The sequence below is a fragment of the Corvus moneduloides genome, chromosome 12, assembly GCF_009650955.1.
Source record: "Corvus moneduloides isolate bCorMon1 chromosome 12, bCorMon1.pri, whole genome shotgun sequence".
Taxonomy (NCBI): Eukaryota; Metazoa; Chordata; class Aves; order Passeriformes; family Corvidae; genus Corvus; species Corvus moneduloides.
This window is the reverse complement of record NC_045487.1, coordinates 1,720,514-1,747,535: the sequence shown is the minus strand read 5'-3', so window position 1 is coordinate 1,747,535 and position 27,022 is coordinate 1,720,514. Positions and strand designations below refer to the sequence as shown.

The 27,022-nt window shown below is 53.4% G+C and overlaps 1 protein-coding gene across 4 annotated transcripts in view; it reads left to right on the top strand.

The window, feature by feature from the left end:
* The window catches only part of ZNF469 (zinc finger protein 469), a 184,453-nt gene that overhangs the window by 108,055 nt on the left and 49,376 nt on the right, over positions 1-27,022 (top strand). The window contains exon 1 of one of the 4 annotated variants that reach the window (XM_032121745.1): positions 17,531-18,065. The exons of the other annotated variants lie outside the window; for them this stretch is intronic. The gene's annotated coding sequence lies outside the window, so the exon portion shown is untranslated. Of the gene's footprint in view, positions 1-17,530; positions 18,066-27,022 lie in introns of those variants that run through there. 4 annotated transcript variants of the gene reach the window in all.

The window sequence follows — 27,022 nt, the reverse complement described above, 5'->3', positions numbered from 1 at the left end:
GATCTGGGGACTGAGTTGGTTTAAATCTCATTTCTGATTCATTTCTGGCTGCTGCCGAAGGGTAAAATATGGATTCCAGGACTTTTTCCCAGTTTTGGAGCCTTAAAATGGGATTTGAACATCCCCAGGCAGCTTTGGGGACAGCACACGGTGGCTTTGGGCTGCTGCGGCAGGAAATAGAGGGAAAATTCGGATTGGAATCCATCAGCGCTGGGGAAAGAGGGAGGAAAGCTTTTTGCCAGCTTGGAGCGTTTTGTTTACAGGGGTGGGAACGGCTTTTCCATCTGTTTGGGGCGGTTTGGTTGGTTTTGAGGGATAGGATGGGGATTCAAGGATTCATTCCCTAAACCTGCTCCTGTCGCACTTCGAGCCCACCCTGCCCCTGCCTCAGCCTCGAGCTTCCCAGCTCCTCACATCCATGGAGGCAGCGCCGCGATTCCCGGGATGGATTTTAAGGATAGGAGGGAGCTTAAGGATCCGCTTAACTCCAGCCGAGCTCAGCTTAAACTCCAGGATTCCTGAGGTTGGGAATCCCGAGGCTGCCGGAGCTCCAAGCCGATTTCCCGACCTCTGCTGCCGGCTGCCCTTCCCATTCCTGGCGAGATTTTGTTGGAAAATCAAACTGGAATTGCCGCTGGAGCAGCGAGGCTGCCGGCCGGGAGAATTCCTGCGCTCGTCCCTCCTGGGAGCGGCGGGAGGGAAGGAAAATAGGAATTCCACGCAAATCCGGGGATGCGGGGCTGAGCTCGAGCCGGGACGGCTCCGCCGAGTGTTCCCTGCGGATTCCCGCTTTTCCATGGAAACGGAGGCACCGCCTGGCCCGGAGACGGCCCTGCTAAAGCCATTCCCGAGCTCCCTTCCAGCCCCTCGCACTCCACGGTTTTCCATAGGAAACTGCGCTCCAGAGCCCAGCGTTCTCTGCGGGTTTTATGGGATTGCGCAATCCAGGGGCTGCTCCAGCGGGTTTGGAAAGGGGGAATCTTATTTTATTTTATTTTATTTTATTTTATTTTATTTTATTTTATTTTATTTTATTCTATGCTATTCTATTCTATTCTGTTCTGTTCTATTCCATTCCATTCCATTCCATTCCATTCCATTCCATTCTTAATTTTTTCAGGTTTTTCTAAATTTGATTTTATTTTTCATTTTCTTTTTATTATTTTTCATTTCACTCGTATTTTTGTCTTTTTATTTTCCTTATTTGCCTTTGGTTTATATTTTAGTTTTTATTTTATTTCTTTTTTAATTCTTTTTCATTTTGATTTTTTTTAATCTTACTTTTGATTTTATTTCTCTCTTACTTTTGATTTTTCTTTCTTTTTTATTCTTTTTCATCTTATTTTTCATTTTATTTTTACTCTTGTCTTTTTATTTTCTTCTTCTCTTTCATTTTTAGTCATTCCTTATTTTATTTTTATTGAATTTTATTTATTTATTTATTTTAATTTTTTATTTATTTTTATTTTATTTGTTTTTATTGTATTTATTTATTTATTTATTTTAATTTTTAAATTTATTTTTATTTTATTTTTATTTAATTTTATTTTACCTTTTAAATTTTACTTTCTATTTTATCATTCTCATTATGTAATTTCTCTTTTTAATGTATTTTATTTATCCTTATTTATTTTTATTTGCTCTCCTTTTTTATTTTATTTTATTTTAAATTTATTTATTTCTTTTCTTTCATTTTTAAATTTTATTTCATTTTATTCCCCCAACCAAGTGGCAAAAATACCTTTAGGAATGACTATTAGGGAAAATTCCGTCCTGGGGAGGGCTGTCCAGCGGTGGAGTCCCCATTCCTGAGGGATTTGTGGCACGTGGGGACATGGGCAGTGCTGGGCAATGTTGGACTCGATCCTGGAGGACTTTTCCAACCTTAATTCCCTGATTCCTTACACAGGCAAAAAGGTCGAGCCCACTGCAGGCAAGTTCCACTTCCAACTCCACATTTTCCATCAAAGATCCAATTTTTCCCAAATCCCCTTTGTTTTGGGGCAGAAAAGCCAGGCCCGAGGAGCTGTTCCTCATTCTGCTGAGCAAAGATCCAGGGATTGGATTTCCCTGGAAATCCCGGGCTCAGTCCCTCACCCTGGTGCTGGATCCTGGAATTGTGCCCTCTCCAGAACCTCGTGCTGGCCCTTGGTGACATCACTGGGAAGCGTTGGAAAAGCAGCTGCTTCTCCTGAGAGTTTGGAAAAGGCCTTTCCTTTCCTTTCCTTTCCTTTCCTTTCCTTTCCTTTCCTTTCCTTTCCTTTCCTTTCCTTTCCTTTCCTTTCCTTTCCTTTCCTTTCCTTTCCTTTCCTTTCCTTTCCTTTCCTTTCCTTTCCTTTCCTTTCCTTTCCTTTCCTTTCCTTTCCTTTCCTTTCCTCTCCTCTCCTCTCCTCTCCTCTCCTCTCCTCTCCTCTCCTCTCCTCTCCTCTCCTCTCCTCTCCTCTCCTCTCCTCTCCTCTCCTCTCCTCTCCTCTCCTCTCCTCTCCTCTCCTCTCCTCTCCTCTCCTCTCCTCTCCTCTCCTCTCCTCTCCTCTCCTCTCCTCTCCTCTCCTCTCCTCTCCTCTCCTCTCCTCTCCTCTCCTCTCCTCTCCTCTCCTCTCCTCTCCTCTCCTCTCCTCTCCTCTCCTCTCCTCTCCTCTCCTCTCCTCTCCTCTCCTCTCCTCTCCTCTCCTCTCCTCTCCTCTCCTCTCCTCTCCTCTCCTCTCCTCTCCTCTCCTCTCCTCTCCTCTCCTCTCCTCTCCTCTCCTCTCCTCTCCTCTCCTCTCCTCTCCTCTCCTCTCCTCTCCTCTCCTCTCCTCTCCTCTCCGGAAGGAAATCTTCCTAAAGCTCCTCCAGGAGCTTTAGGATCCAGGGGCAGCCACAGCTTCTCTGGGAATTCCATCCCAGCCTTTCCTCACCCTCACAGGGAAGAACCTTTCCCGAATATCCCATCTGCCTTCCTTTGCTTCCTTCCTTACCCAAAAATTCCAGCGCAGGTTGTGGATTCCAGCGCCTCGTGATGGGCAGGGTGGATCCCTCACCTTCCTGTGGCATTATTTTATCCTGCATCCAAAAAATACTCCCTGGAATGTCCGTTCCCAAAGTGAATCCCTGCCTGAGAGGATGGATCGCTGGATTTTCCTCCCAACTCAAAGCCTCACACTCAGGATTTGCCTCAAAGCAGAGGGAATTTGGGATGTTCCCTCTGCAGGCTTAATCCCAAAGTTTAGGGATTTGTGCTAAAAGGGCTTTGAGAAAGTGAACGGGAAATGGAAATATTCCCGTGGAAACGGGGTTTGGAAGTCCCTGGGCAGCTTTAGGGACAGCGCAGGGCGGCTTTGGAATGCTGTGCTGGGAAACAGAGGGAAAATTATCCACAGGGATCTGGGAAAAAGGCTCAGGAAAGCTCTTTACCACTTTGGCTTTGCAGGACATCAAATGCTTTTCCTTCTGCTGGGTGGAATTTGCTTCCAGGGGGGAATTTTGACGTTCCCTCCCCCTCTTTTGCCCTTTTTTTGCCGGAGCATCCAAGGAACCTCCTGGCTTCTGCAAGGTTTCCAGATTTTCTTTTTCCACGATGTAACCTTTTAAAAATTCTTCTCCCCTTCGGAATCTTGGGATGTTTCAGGTTTCCTTGGCCAATCCGGAGCCTCATGGAGCTCAAGCTGTTCCTTTGAAGCCACAAAAGGCTCAAATGCAACCTAAGGAATTTGCTACCAGAAAGGGTGGAAAATTCCCCCTCCTCCGGGATGTTCCCTGCCGGATTCAGTGGCAGGAAAAGGGGAGGGAAATAAAAAAGGGCAGGAAAATAAAAATGAGGAATAACTCGGCATTTGGGGCCCAATAAAAACAGGGAATCTTAAAGCAAAAGGAAAAAATGGAAAAGGTTTATGGGGGTTTGAGGAAAGGTCAGATTTTACTGGATCTCCTCCCAGGAAGGTCGGAATTCCGAAGGGTTGATCAAGAAATGGTCCCTGCCTGGTCCTGCTGAGCAAAAAGTGGAAGCTGTGGGGTAGAAGTGGTGACAAATCCCAGGAATTTTTAATTTCCTGCTGTTCATTAATTTCTCTTTCATTGGCTGGAGATAAAGCTGTGCTCAGACCCACGGTGGGGATGTTGGGATGGGGCTCCAGCTCTTGGGGCCGTCTCAAGACCCCCATAAATAATTGGAATTAGGAATCAGTTTCCCAGCACCGGCTCCTTGGGTTCAAGGGGGATGTGGTGGAAGATGGAAACACCAGTTTGGGGACAGGATGTGCGGCACTTCCTCATCCCAAACACTCCTGAGGGGGATTGTTCCTGCATCCATTTCCATCTGGATTCTCCGTTTGGAGATTGTCGTGCCTTCAACAGAGAAACAATTTCGGTCTGATCCAGCTTCTTCTTGATCCCTCCAAATCAAATCCAAAAATCTCCATCTCACACGGAATCATGGAATGGTTTGGGTTGGAAGGGACCCCAAAGCTCATCCAGTGCCACCCCTGCCATGGGCAGGGACACCTCCCACCATCCCAGGCTGCTCCAAGCCCCGTCCAACCTGGCCTTAGACACTTCCAGGGATCCAGGGGCAGCCACAGCTGCTCTGGGAAGCCTCTTCCAGCCCAGGAATCCTCTCCTTTCTGACAAAGCCCCGATGAGCTCAAACACCCAGCCCAACTCATCCCAGCAGCTCCAGGAGCCCCTCCTGCAAACCTCGGCACAAGGAGAGGCAGAAGAGGGAAATCTTGGCTGCTAAAAATATTCCTGGGGGGAAAATCCCTCCTCAGCCCCTTTCGGTGACACGATCCCAACTCCGCACTTCACCGCGGAGGCGGCTGCTGCCAAAGGCTGAGCTCCTGCTCTGTGCTCCAGCTCTGGCTTTTGCTGGTTTTCCTTGGGAGCAACGGGGATTTGCACGTTCAGACAACCTCCTGATGCTCCTCTGGCAGCGGGCAGGGCTGGATGCAGCGTAGGAAAGTTCCTTTGTCTCCTGTTTCCATTTTTCTTGGAAGGGAGGGCAGCGCGAGAGGCGGCGGCTGAGGAGCAGCGGGCTCGGATCCGCCGGCCAGATCCCTGCGACCGGCAGCCGAAGGCAGGGAAAGGGATTTAGCCCTGGTTGGAGCTTTGGCTTGGAGGCCACAGCTGTGATGGGTGCTGGCTGGAAAACTCCAGGGAGGATTCCCCTCCAGCAGCAGGAGCAGCGGTGCCAGCGGCTGGATCCGGACCGGGATGGGCAGAGGGATGGAGCAGTGGGATGAGCACACGAAGCAGGCCCCCAGGAGGAGTTTGGCTCCCCAGCTGGGACAGTGGCACCCCAAATCCTGGGACAGTGGCACCCCAAATCCTTACGTGCTCACTGATTCCCTCAAATCCCCAGCTGCTGGAGATTCCCAGAGATTCCCAGGTTCATTTGGACTAAAAATGATGGAACTGGAAGCCCAAGGAAACGTTGTCAGAGTGAGGAGAGAATAGAAAATCCATCCTTTTTTCCCCCAGTGGAATTCTTTTGAAGGTAGCGTGGCTTTGCCTGGCAAAGTCTGACTCAGGAATTTTGCCTCCTTGAGGCTGGCAGGGCTGGCAGCGGGACAGAAACGTTTGCTCCAAGAAAACTTGGCAGAAAGCAGGATTTCCAAAAAAAAAACCCCAACCCAAACAAGAAATAGAGTTAATCCCTTCATTTTCTCTGCAGCTTTTCCCTCCCGAGCTGCCTTTCCCTGGCCTGGGTGTGTTACGGATCCCAGGTGCCTCCCAGCAATCAAGCAGAGTTAAAATTCCTCCCTGACCTCGGGTTTGGCATCTGTCAGGCTGCTCGAAACAACATCCCGCGTGCCGGGGCTCGTTCCCGAAGCCCGGGGGCACAGGGGGATCGGGAGCAGGTGGGACCGGGAACAATGGTGGAGGCGGGAGATGCTCCCGTGGAAACGCGGAGCCCCGCGGGCTGCTGGAAAATCCAGAGGGAGCAGCCGCAGGAGGAGGGGTTGGCAGGCGGCCATCCCCACAGACACTCCCGGGAGGTACCTGTCCCTTTGGCTCAGCCTTTGGAATTCTTCATCCGTGGGTGGAGGAAGAGCTGGCTCTTCTTCACCGCTTCTCCCGAGGGAGCCCGGAGATGCCCATAGGTGGGGCAGCCGTGGAATCATGGAATGGTTTGGACTGGGAGAGATCTTAAAGCTCATCCCATCCCACCCCCTGCCATGGCAGGGACACCTTCCGCTATCCCAAGCTGCTCCAAAAGCACTGCCAGGGATCCAGGGGCAGCCACATCTTCTCTGGGCACCCTGTGCCAGGGCCTCGCCACCCTCACAGGGAAGGAAGTATCCACATGTCCTGGGAGACAAATCTTCATCCCAAATATTCCCCTGGTGGTATTTCCGATGGTGGCTGGGACTGGTTTGCCTATGTGGGGAAGTGGAAAATGGGATTTTCCAGTTGCCTGCGGTCAATGTCCATGTCAGTCCCGATGGGATGAGACCCGGAGGCTTGGGTGGGATTCTGTGTCAATCCCAATGGGATGGCATCCGAAGGCTTGGGTGGGGTGAACATCTCGGCTCTGTACAGCTCAAATATTCTTTAGATCTGGAAAAAGCCAAGGAAGCTGGGACAATGCCCTGGGATTTGGCTGTAAAACCAAGGAGTCGTTTTCGGCCCCTGTGTCCGCCCCATCCTCACGGCAGGCGGCTTCTCGTAAGGGAAGAGGGCTTGGGAGAAGGGAATATTTCTCAGGAATAAAGTAACCAGGCAGCAGAGGATGCAAAATTGGCCCAGATTCCTGGAATCCATCTAAACCTGGCATTTTTTAGACTCTGTGTGGTGGGAAATGTCCTCTTCTCGTGTGAGGGAATGGACCTTCTTCTCCTACTCCACAAAACCCCCCATGGCTTTCCCATGAAACCAGGTTCGGTGGGATTTGTAAGCGAAAAGCTCCTCTGACCAAACTTTAGGTTTTCATTTCCTCTGTAAAACTGGGAAATCACCACGTTTTTATTGGGAATCAACTGCTCTGCCCCAGCTCAGAGCAGCGAGTCCTCCCTGGGCAGAGCTGCTGCTCCATCTGTCCAAAGGGAGCAAAAATTCCAACCCAAACCTTTCAAAAATATCCCAGAAATGGCTTATTTTGGCTGGATTGCTCCCGCGAGCTCGCTCCAAGCTGGCAGGGAAGCGGGGAAGATCTGCTGGAGCAGGGTGGATGTGGGCGAGCGCTGGAGCACAGAGAAACCCTGGAAAGTTTGGGTGGATTTGGAGGAGAGCAGCTTTTTGGGGTGGTGTGTGTGGAGGGAAAAGCGACTTTTCCATGGATCCGGCTGAGCCTGAAGGCTCCTGAAGCCAACGGGCCAAGATGCCACTTAAGGAATTCTCCAATTCCTCCTGCTGTAGGGGATAATAATCCCACAAATAAACCCCTTTCCCTCTATGGGAAGCAAAGCAAACACCTTGAAAAAACACGCTTTGAGCTGAAAGATTTCAATTCTCCTGCTCGGGCTGACCCCCAAAAAAAACCCTTTTCCCCCCCTCTTTTCCCCTTTTCCTTGATTTCTGTTCTTCCACAACGCTTTTAAACGAAATGATACCAGCAGCGGGAGAGGAGCCAAGTGGATCGTGCCAAGCCCTGTCCAAACAACCCCGCAGCCTTGAGCTGCTCCCGGCTGGATCCTGGAATTCTCTCCCGCTGGCCGATAACGTGAGCGTGATTCACGCTCTGGCAAATCGCGGCGTCAGCTCCGCTCGGCCCTCACAGCTCCTTTGAGGCTCTCCTTTGTAATGCAATTCCCTTGGTTTTTCACGGGAATCGTTGGGAAAGCTGCCGGGAAAAGAGGAATGGGTGGGAGAGCGCGGCTCTCGGGGGTGGAAAATGCGCCGAGGTCGCTTTTTGCCGTGCAGGGTCTCTCAGGCAGCACTGGGATGCGGGAATGATGCCTTGGATGGAGCCGCCCCACAGCACTTCCCGGCACAGGGGCATTTCCCACCTGGGGAGGCCAGATTTTCCCAGGATATCGTGGTTAGGAAGAGTTGTTAAAGCCGTGCAGGGATGGAGGAAGCACAAAAATTGGGTTTTCCCAGTGTTGCTGCTGCGCTCCGATCCCATCGCTGGCTCCGGTGACTCCAGCGGGAATTGTGCAGCCGTTCAGTGCCGTGGCTGGGTGGCACCAGGATCCCTTCTGCTTCCAAGGAAATGGGGTTTGGAGTGCAGAGTTGGGAATGGAGGTGCTCCCTGGGTTGTTTTTCAAAGGTCACGTCGCTCTGGCCGCCTGTAGGAAATTATTGTGCCCCCACGCCAGGAGCTAAGACAGGGGAAGGAGAAATCCCTGGGAAACAAAACAAAGGGAAAGATGAGAGTTCTGAGAAATCCAGGCTGTCCCTGAGCGAGGCAGCATGGATGGAAGGGAAATTCTGGTCGGAACAGTTTTGTTGAAGGGAAAAAGAAGGACACAGATCCTGCGCCGCTGCCCTCGGGCAGCGAAGGGAAAAACATCCTAAAATACCTGGAACATCGCAAAGCCTTCCAAGTTCCCGCTGGGGAATGGGAGCACCCTCGGTTTCCTTTGAAAAGGTCAAAGTGCCGCAATAATTGAGATGGATTCGGTCTGGGTGAGGCTCCGTCCTCCCCCAAAACAGGTTTTTCCCACGGCTTTTCAGCTCATCCAGACTCCGGTTTTTTCTTGGAGCTGCCCTTGGAGTGTTCCCCCCTTCAGGTTCGCTGGAATTTGCAGTGATCCCAAAAAATCCATTGTTTTTCCAGCCCCCCACCTGAGACTGGGAGGATTTACTGGGAATCGGGATTGGCAAAGTGCCGAGTGGTGATTTTTGTGCTGGAAAAGTCCCCTTTTTCCATGGGAATTGGGCTTTTGAGCCGGAATTGTCGGGAACAGCAAATCTTCCCTGGTTTATTGGTCTGTGCTGGATGTGGCCAGGGATTGGCATCTCCATGGCTGCTCATGGGGGCTGTGCTGGGTCCCAGAGGTTGGAGATGGTATTTTCTTGATGGAGGCAAAGCTAAGATAAAATAAAATAAAATAAAATAAAATAAAATAAAATAAAATAAAATAAAACAAAATAATAAAATAAAATAAGGTAAAATAAAACAGAATAAAATAAAATAATAAAATAAAATAAAGTAAAATAAAACAGAATAAAATAAAATAAAATAAATAACATAAAACAAAACAGAATAAAAAATAAAATAAAATAAAACAAAATAAAACAAAACAGAATAAAATAAAATAATATAAAATAAAACAATTAAAATAATAAAATAAAATAAAATAAAGTAAAACAAAATAAAACAAAACAGAATAAAATAAAATAATAAAATAAAATAAAGTAAAACAAAATAAAACAAAATAGAATAGAATAAAACAGAATAAAATAAAATAATAAAGTAAAATAAAGTAAAATAAAACAGAATAAAATAAAATAATATAAAATAAAATAAACCCAAAAATGAAATAATAAAATAAAATAAAATAAAATAAAATAGCCCAAGCAAATCTAGAACTATATTGTGCAAAACAAAACCTACAACTTTTCCAAGCATTCCCCCATTCCAGACTGGTGAAATTCCAGCCAACCTTCAGCAGCATCCCTACATCTGAGGTGATGGGAGAAAGCAAATCCTGGCATGGAAAAAGGAGGGGGGGAAAAGGCATTTCCAGCTTCCAAAGGGTCATGGACATCCAAAGAAAATTGGGCTGCGGCTGCTGGAATCGTGCTGGGAAAGTTGACGTGACCTGGCTGGGTCGTGGTTGAATCCTGTCCTTTCTCAGCCCCCAGTGAAGGAACTGGAGACGCTTGGACACCGTCCTGGGAAGGGGCTGGATCTGTCCCCCCGTGGGGTTTGTTTGCTTTAGTCGGGGCCGAAGCTTCTGGAGCGCTTTGGAAGCGTTTCCCAGCGTGTCCGTCGGCTTCTCCCCACGGAATCCGCATTTTTCCTGGCGACCCGCTGTACTGCCCGTGGCCTCTCCTCGTTCCCTCGTCCCTCTCCCCTCGGCAGCAACGGTGTCAACAAAACCCTGCTCCCAAAAATGCAGCCTGGCCTTTTTCTGCCCAATTTTGGGGGCTTTTTTCGCCCCCCACCCCGTCGTGAGTCTCCAGATAGATGGATGGATGGATGGATGGATGGATGGATGGATCTTGGCTTCGATGTTGAGTTTTCCTGGCTTGTTCTGGGAGCACAGTGGGGTTTCCTGGGAGCTTGGTGGATCCCACTGGTGGGAAGTTGGGGTCAGCAACTGAGGCTGCTCCTGCTTAGCAGGGCACGTGTGGGGAGAAGGGAGCTGCTGCCCCAAAATTCCTCGAGGAATTCTCTCTGAGACAGAGAGAATGAGGCTGGATGGGAGGACTGTTCTTTGAGGTCAGATCCCTTTGGGGATGGGGCTCCTGGATTCTGTGGGAACGCTCCGTGTGATGCTCCAACCTGCTCTTCTCCATGTGCTCGCGTGATGTTGGAGTGTCCCCGCAGGGATTTCCTGGGAGAAGCAAAGCTCAGCCTCTCAGTGATGGGCTCCTTGTCCGTGTCCAAGGTTCCATCAGATCCTTGTGGCTGCTCTGGAAGGCAGCTCCACCACGGCATTCCCAGGAGGATCCTGCCATCCATCCCAGCGTAAGGAGAACGGACGAAGGGCGGAGGCAGCAGATCCAGGCTCTCTCCACTCTGGAATGATGGCATCGGTTGTGGGATTGGGAGGACGAGAACTGGGATGAACTCTCTCCAAGAGGGTGGAGGCAACGCCCAGGGGATGGTGGCACGGATTTGGCTTTCTGCAGACAGCTGGGAGCAGCCAGCTCCCCACACTCCGAATTATCCTGCTGGGCGACTTCCAGCGCTCGGTTCCCATTGAATTCCTGGCCCCGGAGCGTTATTGTCAGGATGCTTTTGTCTGGCTCAGGCCACTCCAATCCCACCCCGTGTGTCTCCCAGCCTCCTCCCAGACAGGAGCACAGTGGCTGCTGGGTTTCGAGGAAGCCTCCTGCTTCCCTGTCCCTTCTCCGTCAGCTTTTCCTCACCCTCCTGCTTTTGGGGCAGGCTGGAGCCCATCCATGGGATCTTGGAGCCCATCCATGGGATCTGCTGCTCTATTGTTTGGCTGCTTCCTAACCAGCTTTCGTCTGGGTGCTTTTTGGGGGGGGCTCAGTAGGAGCTGTTCTCAAGGAGACACTTGGAGAATCCCAGAAAATCAGGAAAATGTGGCTGCTGGAAGTGTCAGAGCCCATTAACGGTGCCAGACATGCCCTTTCTGCTCCCTCTCCTTCGCCATTCCGCTCGCTGTGGGTTGGTTTTTCTAGGAATTCTCAAGGCTTTAAATAGCAATTCCAGAATGGCAGCAGCTGGTGAGGAGCTGAGCCCACCCCCGTCGCCCAGCCCAGCCACACTCCATGGGAATCCCTGGAACTTGGCCACCAGAGGCACTTCGGGAAGGGCAGAGCTTCTGGAGAGCCACCAAGGAGCCACCCAAAGCCACCCCAGCCTTCCCCACTCACCCCAGTGTTTCCCAGCTTGAAAACTGGGAATGGGCTTGGGATGGGAGGGTCGATAATCCCAAACATCCCCATGTGACCTTTGCAGAGGCTGCAGATCCATAGGATCACAAGGCTGGAAAAGCGATCCAAGGTCATTGGATCCAACCTGAGACCAATCCCCCCAACCTTGTCACAGGAGATGCCACAAAAGGAATTCCTGCGGGAATGACTGGACCATGAAGTCCTTACAAGTGGCAACAGAGGAATTTCCTTCTGGCCTCCCACGCCTGCCCCTCTCCAGCCGCTCCCTTTGGAGATGGGACACTGCTGGGACAGAGGTTGTGTCCAGGAGGGACCCAGGATCCACCATTTCCCAGCTTTGGGAGTGAGCACAGGGCTCGTAGCTCCTCTGCAGCCAACCCTTTGGAAGCCAGAATTGAAAGGACACGTGAGGAAAACAAGGTGTGTGATGTCTCCTGCAGGCAGGCAGGATTTATTCCATCAGTTTCCACGTGGAATGAGCCCTTTAAGTGCTGGCACCACTGCAGAGCTCTGGGGAAAATGAAGGAATGCAGAGGCAGCAACAAGACCAAGACCCCTCTGCAAGGTGTGCTCACCTCATTGGGACGCCCTGGAAGTTGTCCCTAAAGCCTCCCTGAGGATGGGTTTTAGGGAAGGGGGTGGATGTGCTCCAAGACCTTGCTGTTGCTGGATTTCAGCCCCCGCTGCCCAAAGCTCACACAGCTGGAGGGAACAACCCCACACTGCAGAAGCCCTTCACCCTCCCAGGTGTGACCTTGTCCTTTTTTGGGCTTATCCACCCCAAATTCCAAGGCTGAGGGTTCTCCCATGCCCTCTTTGGAGGGATGAAGCTCCCAGATGAGAAGCCTCCGATCTTTCCTGTGGTTTTCCAGCGCTGCCGGGAGGCTGTGGCCGCCCAAGAGGAGCGGCCAGTATCAAACATCTGGGTCTGATATCTCTGTTTACCACAGGCTCGTTGGGAGCCACATTCGTGGCACGTGAAGTCATCTGGCATCCTCTGGAGATGCTTCCCTGCAGCCCAAAGTGGCTCCCTCGGATCCGCAGCGCTCCCGCCCCTCATCCCACTCGGTCTTTGCATCCCTCTGGCTGCGAGGAGACGGAGGGGAAAAAAAAGCTGTGTTGATTTGAGCATTGTGTGAAAGTATTTTCCCATCGTTTTCCATGAAAAGCATGATTTAATTAACATTTTTAGATGTTTATTATTGAAGAAAGCCTGTGCTGCTGCCGCCGCCTGGGTCGGGGTTTTTTTTCTTTTCCCTCGGTTTTCCCCAACTTGTGTTTGTTATGAAAGAGTTGAGTCACATTCCGTGGGATAGCTGGGACGGGGAGGGATGGATGGATGGATGGATGGATGGAGGGATGGATGGATGGATGGAGGGATGGATGGATGGATGGATGGATGGATGGATGGATGGATGGATGGATGGAGGGATGGATGGATGGAGGGATGGAGGGATGGAGGGATGGAGGGATGGATGGATGGATGGATGGATGGAGGGATGGGTGGATGGATGGATGGATGGAGGGATGGATGGATGGATGGATGGATGGATGGAGGGAGGGATGGATGGATGGGTGGATGGATGGATGGAGTGGATGGATGGATGGATGGATGGATGGATGGATGGAGGGATGGATGGATGGATGGATGGATGGATGGATGGATGGATGGATGGATGGATGGATGGATGGGTGGATGGATGGGTGGATGGATGGATGGGTGGATGGATGGATGGATGGAGGGATGGATGGATGGAGGGATGGATGGATGGATGGAGGGATGGATGGAGGGATGGATGGATGGAGTGGATGGATGGATGGATGGATGGATGGATGGATGGATGGATGGATGGAGGGATGGATGGATGGATGGATGGAGGGATGGATGGAGGGATGGATGGATGGATGGATGGATGGAGGGATGGATGGATGGATGGGTGGATGGAGGGATGGATGGAGGGATGGATGGATGGATGGATGGATGGATGGATGGATGGAGGGATGGATGGAGGGATGGATGGAGTGGATGGATGGAAGGATGGATGGATGGAGGGATGGATGGATGGATGGGTGGATGGAGGGATGGATGGAGGGATGGATGGATGGATGGATGGATGGATGGATGGATGGATGGAGGGATGGATGGAGGGATGGATGGATGGGTGGATGGATGGAGGGATGGATGGAGGGATGGATGGATGGAGTGGATGGATGGATGGATGGATGGATGGATGGATGGATGGATGGATGGATGGAGGGATGGATGGATGGGTGGATGGAGGGATGGATGGAGGGATGGATGGATGGATGGATGGATGGAGGGATGGATGGAGTGGATGGATGGAGTGGATGGATGGATGGATGGATGGATGGATGGATGGATGGATGGGTGGATGGAGGGATGGATGGAGGGATGGATGGATGGATGGATGGATGGATGGATGGATGGATGGAGGGATGGATGGAGGGATGGATGGAGTGGATGGATGGAAGGATGGATGGATGGAGGGATGGATGGATGGATGGGTGGATGGAGGGATGGATGGAGGGATGGATGGATGGATGGATGGATGGATGGATGGATGGATGGAGGGATGGATGGAGGGATGGATGGATGGGTGGATGGATGGGTGGATGGATGGAGGGATGGATGGAGGGATGGATGGAGTGGATGGATGGAAGGATGGATGGATGGAGGGATGGATGGATGGATGGGTGGATGGAGGGATGGATGGAGGGATGGATGGATGGATGGATGGATGGATGGATGGATGGATGGAGGGATGGATGGAGGGATGGATGGATGGAGTGGATGGATGGATGGATGGATGGATGGATGGATGGATGGATGGATGGATGGATGGATGGAGAACACCCACCCATCCCAACCTGCCCCACTCAGGAATTCATGGGGTGTCAGCTTGGTGTGGGTGGTGTCCACGCATGGAGTAAGTCAGGAATAGCTTCAGATGGCCTTTAAATTCCCAGACTGGCATTTTTTTGGTGGCTACACTACAGGTGTGAGGGGGATCCATGCATAGAACTTCTTCCCATGGTTCTCATGGAATCTGAGAATAGTCTGGACAGGAAGAGACCTTTCTGATCCGACACCGCTGGTTTAAGCAGCATTTCTTGGGATTTATGGCTTTAAAATCACCGATTCTTCACTTGAGGAGGAGGAACTGTTGGGATACGGACTTCCATAGGGAGATCACCCAAACCCAGGAGAGGAATCAGGGTCATGGTGAGGATCTGATGTCCTGATCTGGGAAAGGGGGATGTTTAAGGGATTTGGGGCTGTAAGGGACAGTGCCAGCCTGGTTCCTGATGGGATGTCCCCACTTGCAGCAAATCCAGGGGACAAACCCCCTCCATCCATCCATCCCAGCAGGATGAACGGGGGTGTCAGCACTGGCTTGGCAGTGGAGGTGGATCTCAGGATGCCGGGAGATCTGTCCTAGCTCCTTTCCAATTTTACAAAAGGAACGAAAACATAAACTTTGGTCAGAGGAGGCGTTCCCAGTTAAAAATCCCACCTCACCCACTTTCCTGGGAAAGCCCCCACGGATTTGGTGGAGTGGGAGAAGCGGGTCTGTTCCTAATCTCCTCTAAGCATGACCTGACCTGATTTTGAGGGTCCAGCAAACCCCGTCCAGGTTCCTGACTCGGTTCTCCTGGAGACCCCGTGGTCTCTGAGGAGGTCGGTGACAGATCTGTGCCAGTGTGCGGCCTAAAAGGCACAAACTTGGATGCTGGCTCTTGAAATGAAGAAACATCTTCAGGTGACAGGTTTCAGGTCTGGATTGGGGCTGTTTAGGGCCAAAGAAGTCCAAAATTGAGGTCCAAAGTCCGTTTTTGTCTCCAGGGCTCTGCGCAAGGAGGGGGTGGTGGTGGTTGCAGGGTTGTCCTCATGTACCAGTCCCAGGGATGGGGTTTTTGCTGCTTCGTGGCTTTGCTTTTTTAAAAAAAAAGGAGAAAAGAGAAAGGAAGAAAATCCATTTTTAGCCCTTTAAGCACATCCTTAACCTCACACCAGCTCTGGAGGCTCCCCCGCACCAGGGCTTTGCTCATCAGGAAAGTAAACATGGGCTTTAGGGCTCTGAAACAGCTTAAATCCCAAAAAACTCGCCCTGGAGGACAGGGATCAACAGTGCTCAAATGTTACCGTTTGTGCAGGGGGTGCTGGACACGGCCACGAGCACCAGAGGTTCCTCCCCAGCCCAGGAAAGGGCCTGAGAGTTTGGCCAGGAGCACCTGGAGCAGAGAACGGATTTGTTGGGCATCTTCTGCCCTTATGAACAGCCCCCCATCTTCTGGGGGGCCCCATCTCAGCAGTGACTGCAGGGTGGGTGCTGGTGGCTCCTTGGTCCCACCAACCCATCAGCAAGATGGGTTTGGAAATCTCCCTCTCCCAATTCCCTGATCCTCCGCAGCCGGCGCCAATTCCAGGGGGTCCCAAAATGGATTGCAATCAGCTCTGGCTGGGTGGGAGCCAATCCTGAGGAGGCCCTGGACTCCTTGTGGGATTTTGTGCTGGTTAATGGTTGGGCCGGGTGATCTTGGAGGTCTTTCCCAGCTGGAATGATGCTGGGATTGTTGGGGTTAGTCCATCAAACCTGCGCCGGGAGTTTGCGCCACTCTGCTCCGGGAGACGCCGTAGGAAGCAGGCAAGGTGTGTACACATACTTATATCCCAAAAAAATCCCAGCCCTCGGAGGCTGGAGTTGCAGAAGGGCCCTCTCCTCGCGTCTCTCTAAAGATAGCCCTGAGTGCAGCTGAGCCGTGAATCAGGAGGGAAAAATGTGCGGCAGCTCCTGAACGGAGCAGGGAGCGCTCCGAGACTCAGCTGCTCCCGAACCCTCTGTGCCGGGGAGGAATCGGGGCTCCAGCCCGGGAGACCCCGGAGCTGCTCCCGATCCCGCTCCGGAGGCTTCGGGAAAGGCTCCCAAGCCCCCCAGGACTGATGGATTGTGGGGCCGGGGTCTCAGCGGGGTTAACTGGGGCAGAGTGCTGGGGGCTGTTGCCAGGGGATGGAGCTGGTGCTGGGAGCAGAGATCCCAGTGGCTAAACCCGGAATTCCCAATCTGTGGATGTGCACATGCGTGTGCTTGGTGTGACATCGGTGTGTGCTGGGACAGGGGTGACCACAGGCACGTGGCCGTGGACAAACTGAGGGTCACTCATGTCTATGGACACATGGATGGACACTGGTGGACACTGAGGGACACTGATGGTCACTTGTGTACGTGGACACATGGATGGACACACTGATGGACACACGTGTCCTGCACACACTGATGGACACACGTGTCCTGCACACACTGATGGACACTGATGGACACATGTGTCCATGGACACACTGATGGACACACTGAAGGACACACTGATGGTCACTCATGTCCCTGGACTCCCTGATGGACACACACGTCTGTGTGTCCCTGTGGTCATTGTGAGCAAGTTCCTCTTTTAATTCTTTTTTTTTCCTATCCCACTGTTGCAAAATGCCCTCCCGCTTTTCCTTGTCAGAGAAAAACCTGACCTGGACTCGGAACCAGGCAGGACCCCGAAGGACAGGCAGGGGGCTGGAGCTGGGAGCCCTGGGAACTGTCCCTGTCCCTGTCCCACGCTCCAGGTGTGCTCGCAGAGGAGTTGTTTTATTTTTCCATGCTTCGCTTTCCCCTTTTCTATCCCAGAAGTGGGTTTCCCTCTTAAAGGCAGCTCCGCTCCCGAAATACCTGAGGGAGAGGAGGAAGGCAGCGGTGGCATCACCTGGGAGCCGGCTGGGTCACAGAACCTTGGAATGGGTTGGGTTGGAAGGGACTTCAAGCTCATCCCATTCCCTGAGCCACGGGCAGGGACATGTCCCACCATCTCAGGTTGCTGCAAGCGCCATCCCGCCTGGAATCACATCCCCCCACCTGGAAGGGACATTTGGTGCCGTGCCACAGGTTAATCGGTGCCCGAACCGCTTCACCCTCCCCCCAAACACAACAATTCCGGGGTGGGAATCCCATCCCTGCTTTCCCTTTCCCTCCACCGCCGCTGGAAGGTCCCGGCAGAGCTCGGAGGTTTCGCCCTGGTCAAGGAGATAAAACTGGGACGTGCTCGGAGCCATGACCTGCAAATCCTGGGATCAGGAATTGCCGTGGGACGGCGGCTGAGGCGGTGCCTCGCGCTCCTGCCGCCGCTGTCCCGCGGATTCCCATCTTCCCGAAGCCCCGGCGCCAGGAAATAGTTAAACCACTCCAGGATTTTGATTAGCAGAGCCTTAAAGTCAGTGAAAAAGACAGTCGGGGAGAACTCTCAGGAGCATGCTAATGAAGTGAAGTCATCCGCGCGCACCAGAGGAGTATCCATGCCTGCTCCACGCCGGAGGATTCCCGGAGCCCGGCGCAGGTGGAGCGGGGCTGGCGGGGACCCGCGGCTCGCCCGTCCCGACGCCTTCGCTCCCCTCCCTTTGGATATTGCCACGCTTTCCCTGGGATTTTTTTCTTCGCCTCACTGGAGCTTAATGATATTTCCAGCTCGGCGGGAGCTGCGGGAAGACTGGAGATAGCGCAGAGAGAGGCTTGGAAAGGCAGCAAAGGGCAGCTCCCGGCTCTGCGGGAAAGGTGAGGGCATTCTCTTGGAAAATCCCTTCTCCTCTTGGAAAATCCCTTGGGTCTCTCACTGTCGCCGGCGCTCGGGCTGTGGCACTGCTGGGGGTGGGGAAAGGGGGCTGCTTCTGCAAGCAAACGCTGCTGGCTCTGCAGCTGGAAAGTTTGGGAAGCGGGGTCTGGGGGATGGAGATGTCCCGGAGAGTCCGGCGGTGTCCAGGTACAGAGCTGCTCGGAGCAGGAGCAGCTGCCTTAGTCCCGCTTGCAAAAACCCGTGGGTGGTTTTTAGAGCATTAAAAAACATCCTTCTCCTCTTGTGGGACTTTGCAAAGAAACTGTGCAAAGGTTGGAGCCTTTCTCTGGGGATCGGCGCCTCACGGGTCCTACCTTTGCTGTAAAAAAACCGGGTTTTGGGGATAACTGAGAAACTTAGGACAAATTTTTAGTTAAGCCTGAGGGCTAAACCCGGCAACTCCAGCGTGGCCAAATCTACGCTGGAGCTGATGAGTCGTCAGGGCTGTTTAATTTATAAGATGTTCCCCCACGAAAACATTGCATTTTTGTTTATGGAAAATGCAAGAAAAATATGCAGGCGAGGTTTCGCTCCTAAACAGTCGAGGTTAACCCGTTCAGGATGATGATTCCAGGGTTATTCCTGGGATAAGCCGAGCACAGATCACTCTCCAGCGGTTAGAAACGAGCTGGTGACTCAGCGGCTGCCTCGGGGTTAGCGCTGTGCAGATCCTCGGTCTGGCTGTTCCCAAATTTTGTGTTTTCTGCCTCATGGAATTTTAGTTTTCCTTTCGGAGAAGTGTCCAAGCTTGTGGCACTGTGAGGATTTTGAGGCAGGCAGAAACTCAGCTCCCGAGTTCGGGGGATCTCCTGGAATACCCCGCTCCTTGCTGCAAAAATGCATCCGTAAAAACTGAAATCTCCTGATTTTATCCATATGGGGTTAACGGGATATCAGCATTTACTGGATTCGTGGGCCTAGGGACTCACAGCAGGGCTGGTGGCACGATGACATTTTTAATCCTGTGTGGAAGCATCCTTTCCTCATATCCCAAAAAGTGAGAGTTACCCTAAAGGCAGAGCCCTGCAAACCCCATCCCTGGAAAACAGCTCAGTGCCCTCCTGCCATGCCCGTGGAATCACCTTCCTGGGAAGTTTGTCCCTTTTCAGGATCCCTGTGCTCCCAGGAAAAGCACCTTGTCCACGTGCATTGCACACCAGGGGGACATCTCAGCAACCCACTGGTGGCAAGGCCAGGCGACCGGGTTTTGGGAAGAGATTCCTCCCTGGAAGGGTGGGGAGGCCCTGGCAGAGATTTTCCAGAGCAGCTGTGGCTGCCCCTGGATCCCTGGAAGTGTCCCAGGCCAGGTTGGATGGGGCTTGGAGCAACGTGGGCTAGCGGAAGGTGTCCAAGGTGGGACTGGATAATCTCCAGCGTCCCTTCCAATCCCACGCTGCGATCCTGGAATTCCCTGACCCTTGGTGATGTGTCCCATCTCTGTGCTGCTTTCTCAGCCGCGCTTCCCTCTCCCAGCTCTCAGGGTGATTCCCCAAATCTGAGATTCCCCTGGTGTGTCCTGCCTGATCCAGGCCTGCGTCTCTACCGAGCTGCCCAAGGAATGAGCTCAAATTCCCAATTCCTCCTTTTGTGATGTGGGGAGGATTTGATCGCACTCATCAGCGGGTCCAGATGTGTTCTGCTGTGGGTGGCAAAGCCTGACCTTGGGGTTGGCTCTGGCTGCCTTCAGAGGGAGATGGGAGCACGTTTCAGAACCCAGAATGCTGGAATGCCCCTCTTCCCAAGCAGCACATGGATTTTGTCCATCTCCAAGCCCTGTTTCAGCTGGAACTGCTCCATAACCTTCTGGATATGTGCATCCCATGCAAACCTCCCGGTCACTCCTTGTGCTGTTGGGATTTTTCCTGCAGATTTCGGGGGCTTTGCAGCACTCCGAGACCCAAAAATCATCCAGGGGAAGCTTCCCATGGATCCCATGGGCTCCAAACCCTCTTGGAATGTGCCCCATCCCTTTTGGCTGGCGGAGCTTGGAGCAGAAAGGTGTTAAAAGAGCCCGTGGCCACTACTAAGCAACAGTTACCAACAACCTCAGGCAAATAAAATGTAGGAGATTATGGAAACAGGGAACAGCGGCCGCTTCCCAGCGTCTCCACTGGGTGAGTCAGGAGCGTGGGGCTGCTGCTCCCTGCTCCTTCCTCGATGACAGCATCCACACATCCAGCCCTTGGAGACGGCCGATCCTGGGATATTTACGATGCTTCCACACAACGAGCGTTTCTCTGGCTGCCGGGAGAGCAGGAGCGAGGAGCCGGCATTTGCACGTTCCCGTCCTTCGGGGCTGGGTTTTTAGGGCTGTTGCGGGATGTTCCCGGTGCCCTGTGCTCTTTTCCTGGGAATTTTGGGTGTCTTGAAGGTCACTGAGCCTTGACTCGGCACCAGCTGAGAGAGAAATCCGAGTGTGGAAGGAAGGGCGTTATCCCAGTGGTGGTTGATGCAGATCCTCAAGGAATGGATCGCTCTGGGATAATTTTGGGGAGGCCCTGGCACAGGTTTTACAGGAGAGCTGTGGCTGCCCCATCCCTGGAAGTGTCCCAGGCCAGATTGGAGCAGCCTGGGACAGTGGAAGGTGTCCCTGCCCATGGCAGGGCTGGGATGGGATGAGCTTTAAGGTCCCTTCCCACCCAAACCATTGCAGGATTCTATTCCACAGAATTCCCCCCCTACAGGGCTGAGTATTCCCAGGGAAATGCCTGGGCTCCATCCAAAGCTGACAAACCAGGAATCATTCCTGGAGGTGCCCATCCTGCTGCTGATTCCCATTCCAGGGAATACCAAGTGAACACAAAACTGACATCTACTCAAAACCTTGGGAAAATCAGTGATTTTATCCAGTGTGCTGTTCCCAAGGCAGCTTTCCCAGGATGCTGCCGCTGGAAGGGCTGGAAGCACTGGAAAGGCATTTTCCATGTGCAGGGGGATTTATTCCAGCCCTGAGCTGCCATTCCCTAGCTCTGCCTAAATAACTGTCCATGGACAGATGTCCGTCTGTCTGAGCCCGTCAGCAGAGGCATTCCCTGGATCTCCTGGAATGTTCTGCTCCCAGAATCTCTCAGGATTTGGGGACAGCCAGCCTTGCTGCAAGGAAAAGTGTCCATGCCAGGGCTGCTTCACCATCCCATGGGCTGTGCTGCAGGGTCTGGCTTCCCAGTGATGCCGGCTGTGGGAAAAGGGTGGGATTCGGGTTGGTAGAGGGGACCTGGCTCCCGCAGTGGTGTGGTTGTGACCTTCCATGTCTCCCGTGCCCTCTCCAAGATGGATAATTCAGGCTGGGCGCAGCGTGGGTGAGCCAGGAGAACCCAGCTCCTGCAGGAGGGGCACGGAAAAGCTGCGGAAAGTCAGGGAATCGCTGGGAGCAGGGAAGTGCGGCTGCTTTTCCCAACACCCCTTTAAACACATCCCGCCACAGAGCCCATTCCACCTCGCCCTGGGAATTGCTTTCGCCGCCTTCATTCCCATCATTTCTCATCCCGCCACTCTTCCCCATTCCTGTGGATGCTCCCTCACCTTCCCAGCCTCTGGCACCCCAGGAGCTGCTGAGGATCCCCTGGGATTTGTGGCTGCCACCTCCACAGCGCATCCAGCTTTTCCTGGGCAGGCGGCGCTTGTGAAAAGGATGGAGACCTTTATCCGGGTGCCTCTGGAGCTGTTGTCCCTTTGCCTGGCACCCTCTGGCATCGCCCAGGAGCCCGGCTGGCTGCGGTGGCAGTGACGAGGACTTGGCGGAGAGGTGGCACCACTGCGGGACGTGGCACTGCCCGATGTCCTGGGGCGTGGCCAAGGCTTGGAGGAGCCTCTCCCGGAGCTTCCAGCTCTCCCTCGGGAGGATGGGGAGCAGGAGGCAGATTCCAACAGAGACTTGGTTCAGAGAACGACCCCGGCGCCTTCAGATTTGCTCCTCTGGGAAGTCAGGGTGTGGGGATGCGAAGCCCTCAGAAGCTTCTGGATTTGTGGGAATTTGGGGCGGCATCGCTCCGGGTGCTCCGCGGGGAATGCGGGGGCGCTGTCCCCTCTGTGCTGCATCCCTTGGGATCACGCGTGAAGCAATCCCTGGGAGCATCCAGCACATCCCAGGTTCTTCTTTCCCTCCGAGATGAGGAATTGCTCCGACGCCCCAGGCACGCGGGAGATCCCCCCATTCCCGCTGCTCCAGAGGCTCTGTGCACACAGATCCCGCAGAATTCCAGCCTGGGAAGTGCAGGTCCATGTCGTGGGTGGGATCATCTTCCAGGATGGATCTCTGCTTCCCTGCGGGCATTTTTCCCTCTGCTTGACACCCTCGTGTGTCCCGTCCTTGCATCCTGAACACAATTCCCGTGTCTGCATCCATGGGATGATGCACCTTCCCCAGAGCACCCTGACCCTCCTCCTCGCTCCCAGGCTCAAGGGGAAAATGCACTTCCAAGGAATGGGGTTCTGTCCCATGCCTTGATCCAAAGGGAATGGAAGGAGAGGCTTTGGCTCGAGTTTGTCCTAATTGAAGTGCAGGATAAAGCTTGGGATCACCGCGGCACCGCTCTTCTTGGCTCCCAAAGGATTCCTGGGGGGAACGTGGGCCAGGGAGGCTCCCGGGAGGCTCCCGAGCGGGTTTCGGCCAGCAGCCGGCGTTTTGGGGCGGGAAGCTGAAATCCTGGAGTACAACATCGCCACCTGTTTGCCACGCGCGAACATACAGCGGGAAAAATCCCGGCTGGATGGATCCCACCGGGATGCACAGCGTTCGGGATGGATCCCACCGGGGGTGAACTCCACCGGGCAGCCCCCACCGGGAAGATCCCATCAGGATACAGCCCACTGGGATGCATCCCTTTGGATAGTCCCAAATCGGGATGAGTCTTACCAGGATGCAACCATCGGGGTACATTCCACTGGGATGCAGCCCTGTCCGGATGCACCCTATGAACAACCCTCCACCAGGCTGCATCCCAGCAGGATGTATCCCAGCAGGATGTATCCCAGCAGGATGTATCCCAGCAGGATGCAGCCCCATTGGGATATATCCCACCAGGATGTATCCCATTGGGATGTATCCCATCAGGATTTATCCCACCAGGATGCAGCCCCATTGGGATGTATCCCAGGAGGATGCAGCCCCATTGGGATGTGCCCCATTGGGATGTATCCCAGCAGGATGTATCCCAGCAGGATGCAGCCCCATTGGGATATATCCCACCAGGATGTATCCCAGCAGGATGCAGCCCCATTGGGATGTATCCCATCAGGATGTATCCCAGGAGGATGCAGCCCCATTGGGATGTATCCCAGCAGGATGTATCCCAGGAGGATGCAGCCCCATTGGGATGCAGCCCATTGGAAAGTCCCAAATCAGGATGAATCCCACCAGGATGCTACCCCATGGGGGTATATCCACCAGGATGCATCCCATGGGACAGCTCTCCATTAGGAGGGCATCAGGATGAAAACCCAAAGTTCAGGGTCCTCCTGGTGTCACGTGGAGTCACTGAAAGCCCACAGAGCCCCCAGATAAAATCCCAGAATTATTTGGGTTGGAAGGAACCTCAAAACCCAGCCCATCCCACCCCTGCCATGGGGACACCTTCCACTATCCCAGGCTGCTCCAACCTGCCTTTGGACACTTCCAGGGATCCAGGGGCAGCCACAGCTTCTCTGGGCACCCTGTGCCAGGGCCTGCCCACCTTCCCAAGGAAGGGATTCCTTTCCAAAATCCCATCTGGCACTGGGAAGCCATTCCCTGCGTCCTATTGCAACAGGCCCCGCTAAAAAGTTGGGATATTTCGGATACGTGGCAATAAATCAAGGATTCCTCCCGTGCTGGGTTTATCCTCCTTCCCCTCAGAGCTCAAAGCTGTTCCATGCCCATGTGGCACGTGTGGGATATTCCCACCCTTGGAATAAACACGCCATGCTCCCCCCCCCGTTCCCATGGATAACGTGCTCATGGATGAAGTGGGGGGCTTTTGTCATGACTCCACGAGACCTCTGTGTGTTTAAGTGCGTCGGGATTTGAAGTATTTGGATTCCGCAGATGAATCCGGACGTTTAATGGGCAGCCCTCGAACGGAAAGCGCTGGCTGCTCCTGCAGGAGGGGAGGTGTGTGCCCACTCCCACAGACCTCCTCCCCTCTGGAAAACGGGAATGAGCCAGTGGAGATCGTTCCATTAACGGGGATTTATGGCACAAATCCACTACTGTTTGGTTGGGACCAACAGCTCTAAGTGGGATTTTAGTGCTGGAAAAGGCCCTGAGGCCGGGGCTGCTTCCCAGCTGCTCACAGAGGGCTGAATTCCCTCTGCATGGAATAACTGGAGCCAAGAACCACCAGGATTTGGTGCAGGAAGCAGAAATACGGTCAGGGCCATGGACTGGGCTCCTTCACCTGTGCTGCATTTCCGCCCGGGAAGTTTTGGTTGGGGAACTCGCTCCTGGTTTTCCCTTTGCTGTTTTTGCTCCCCAGATGTGTCGGTGTTTATCCAAACACAAATAACTCCGTGCCTCGGCTGCTCCTGGATCCAGCAGCTCAGGGATGGAGGTCCTGCTCCTCCGGGAACTGGGGATGTGCTGGATTCTCCTGGTGCTCCTCAGGAACATCTCGGAAGGGTCTGGGATTTGGGGCTGGGCTCTGGGGCTGGCTAGCCCAGGCTGGTGGCACTGTGGGGTTGTGCAAGGCCATGGCCATGGAGAGACTTTTTGGGGGAGTGGAGCCCAAAAGTGGCTCCATCTCCAGCTCCAGATTCCCAAGTGGTTTTTGGGTGGCTGAAAAAACCTTATCTTCATCCATTTCGATGGATCTGCAGATTTGTTCTCTTTTGGTTTGGAACTCCGGGAATGTTGGCCAAAGCCACATTCCAAATGGTTTTCCCTACATTTCTGCTGGCATTGGGTCTGTGTGCCAGCAGAAACGGGGCATTTCTGGGCAAAGCAGCACCAAATCCCTTCCTCTTCCCACCACCGAGCTGAGAGACCTTTCCTCTCACCCCTGACGGTGACTCCGTTCTTTCCCCAGCCCCCATCCTGTATTAAAATCATGGAATCATGGAATGCTTTGCGTGGGAAGGGACCTTAAACCTCATCCAGTTCCAAACCTGGCACCTTCCACTATCCCAGGCTGCTCCAACCTGGCCTCGGGCACCTCCAGGGATGGGGACCCCAAACCTCCATGGGCAGTTCCAAGGCCTGAGCTCCCTTTCCATGGGGAAATTCCTGCTGCTGTCCACCCTGAGCCTCCCCTGGCCCAGCCTGAGGCCGCATCCCTTTGTCCTGTCAGAGCTTTGTCACCTTCTGCCTCCCACGGGAGAGGGGTGGCCCTGGGACCGTGTGCTGGCACTGCAGGTGGCAGCTGGGGACAGGCGGTGCCGGGGCCGTGGTGGGGCTGGAGCTGGAGCTGGAGCTGGAGCTGGTGGGAGGTTGTTGGGAGCAGTTTGTGTGGAGTGTGGCGATGGAATTGTTCTCCCCACGCCGGTCGTTGTCATGCGAATCTAAGTCCTAAAAAAATACTGAATTTCCTCTGCCATAATTTGGAGGAAAGGCACTTCCCTGGAATTCTGCAGTGCTTGAGGAGTGTCCTTCCATCCCGAGCACTTCAGGCTGGGAATGAAGTCTGTGTAGAGCAAAGACCCAGACCAGGGCAGAAACCTCCTCTTCGTCCTCCTCTTTTTATGATTTTTTAACCCTCCAGCAGCTCCAAACCCTCTGAAAAGCTGCTTTTTATTCGCATGCTCCAGAAGAATTCCGGCTGAGCCACTGCAGCTCCAATAAAACTTTAAAGAGGGTCTGGTCTGGGTGGTGGGAAGGAGCTGGGATGGAAATGGGAGTGAAGGAAAGCCTGCTTGGTGTTAGGAGAAATTTGGGAAAGCTCCTGGCTGTGGTGACTTTGGGGGATGCAGAAGGACTGGATGCAGTGTCCCAAGTCTCCAGAGCACCATGGATCAGCCATGATCCATCCAGAGTAGCTCTGGGATGATCCCTGCAGGACTGGAGCATGGCCAGGTCTGGGACAGGAGGAAGAGGAAGGTGCTGTTCCTTCCTCATCGCTCTTGTTCAACTCCAAATGCCAAAAAAAAGAAAGGAAAAGGATTGAATTCCGGCCGGGTTCGGCAGGGCTTGAGGCAGGAATGGACTCGGGGCTGCTCTGGCCTCTGCAGGTGACACCGAGGAGGTTTGTTTGGAAATGGTGGAGCTGGAAAATCCATGGTTGATTGGAAATGGAAAAGGAAAATCAGTCCTGTTGCAGTGCCAAGCACAATCCATGGAATCAAGAACTCTGGGCAGGTGACCCCCGTGGCTGCCAGAGGGTGCCAGGCTCCAGGACACCCTGCCCTGGGGAAGGAGCTGCCTCACTCCTGGAAGATTCCCAGCTTTTCTGAGGACACCCTGAAACAGCGATCTCCCTCAGGAATCCCAGCGTACAGATGGAAATCCCGGAGCGGGGACAGCTCTGCCATGGAATCGATGCCAAACCCTTGGGAAAGGTGGCTCCTGCTCGTGCCCATGCCAGCAGTCACCCTGGAGTCACCTCTGGCACAGGATCCTGCACCTCAACAGCCGCTGGAGACACGGGAAGGGAGCCGGGAGCCGGGCCTGGCTGCGCCCCATCCCGCTGGATGCTCCAGAGCATCCCTCCAACCCCGCGGGCACAGGGAAGGGTTTAGCACCGCGCGGCCGCCCCCACGGTGCCTATTTTGGCACAATCCCAATCTTCCTGCACCTGAACAGCCGGGAAATGGAGCCCCGGAGTTTCACACCTGCGAGGTGAAACCGCTGCCGGAGCCCCGGATTCGTGGCGGATTCCCGGAGGGAAGGGGACGGCAGCCTGGGAGCCGGGAACGGGGACACAGCCGGGCGGCATCGGGGCACCAGCAGGATCCCGCATCCCTCCAAACCGAACAGGAGCCTCGGCAATGG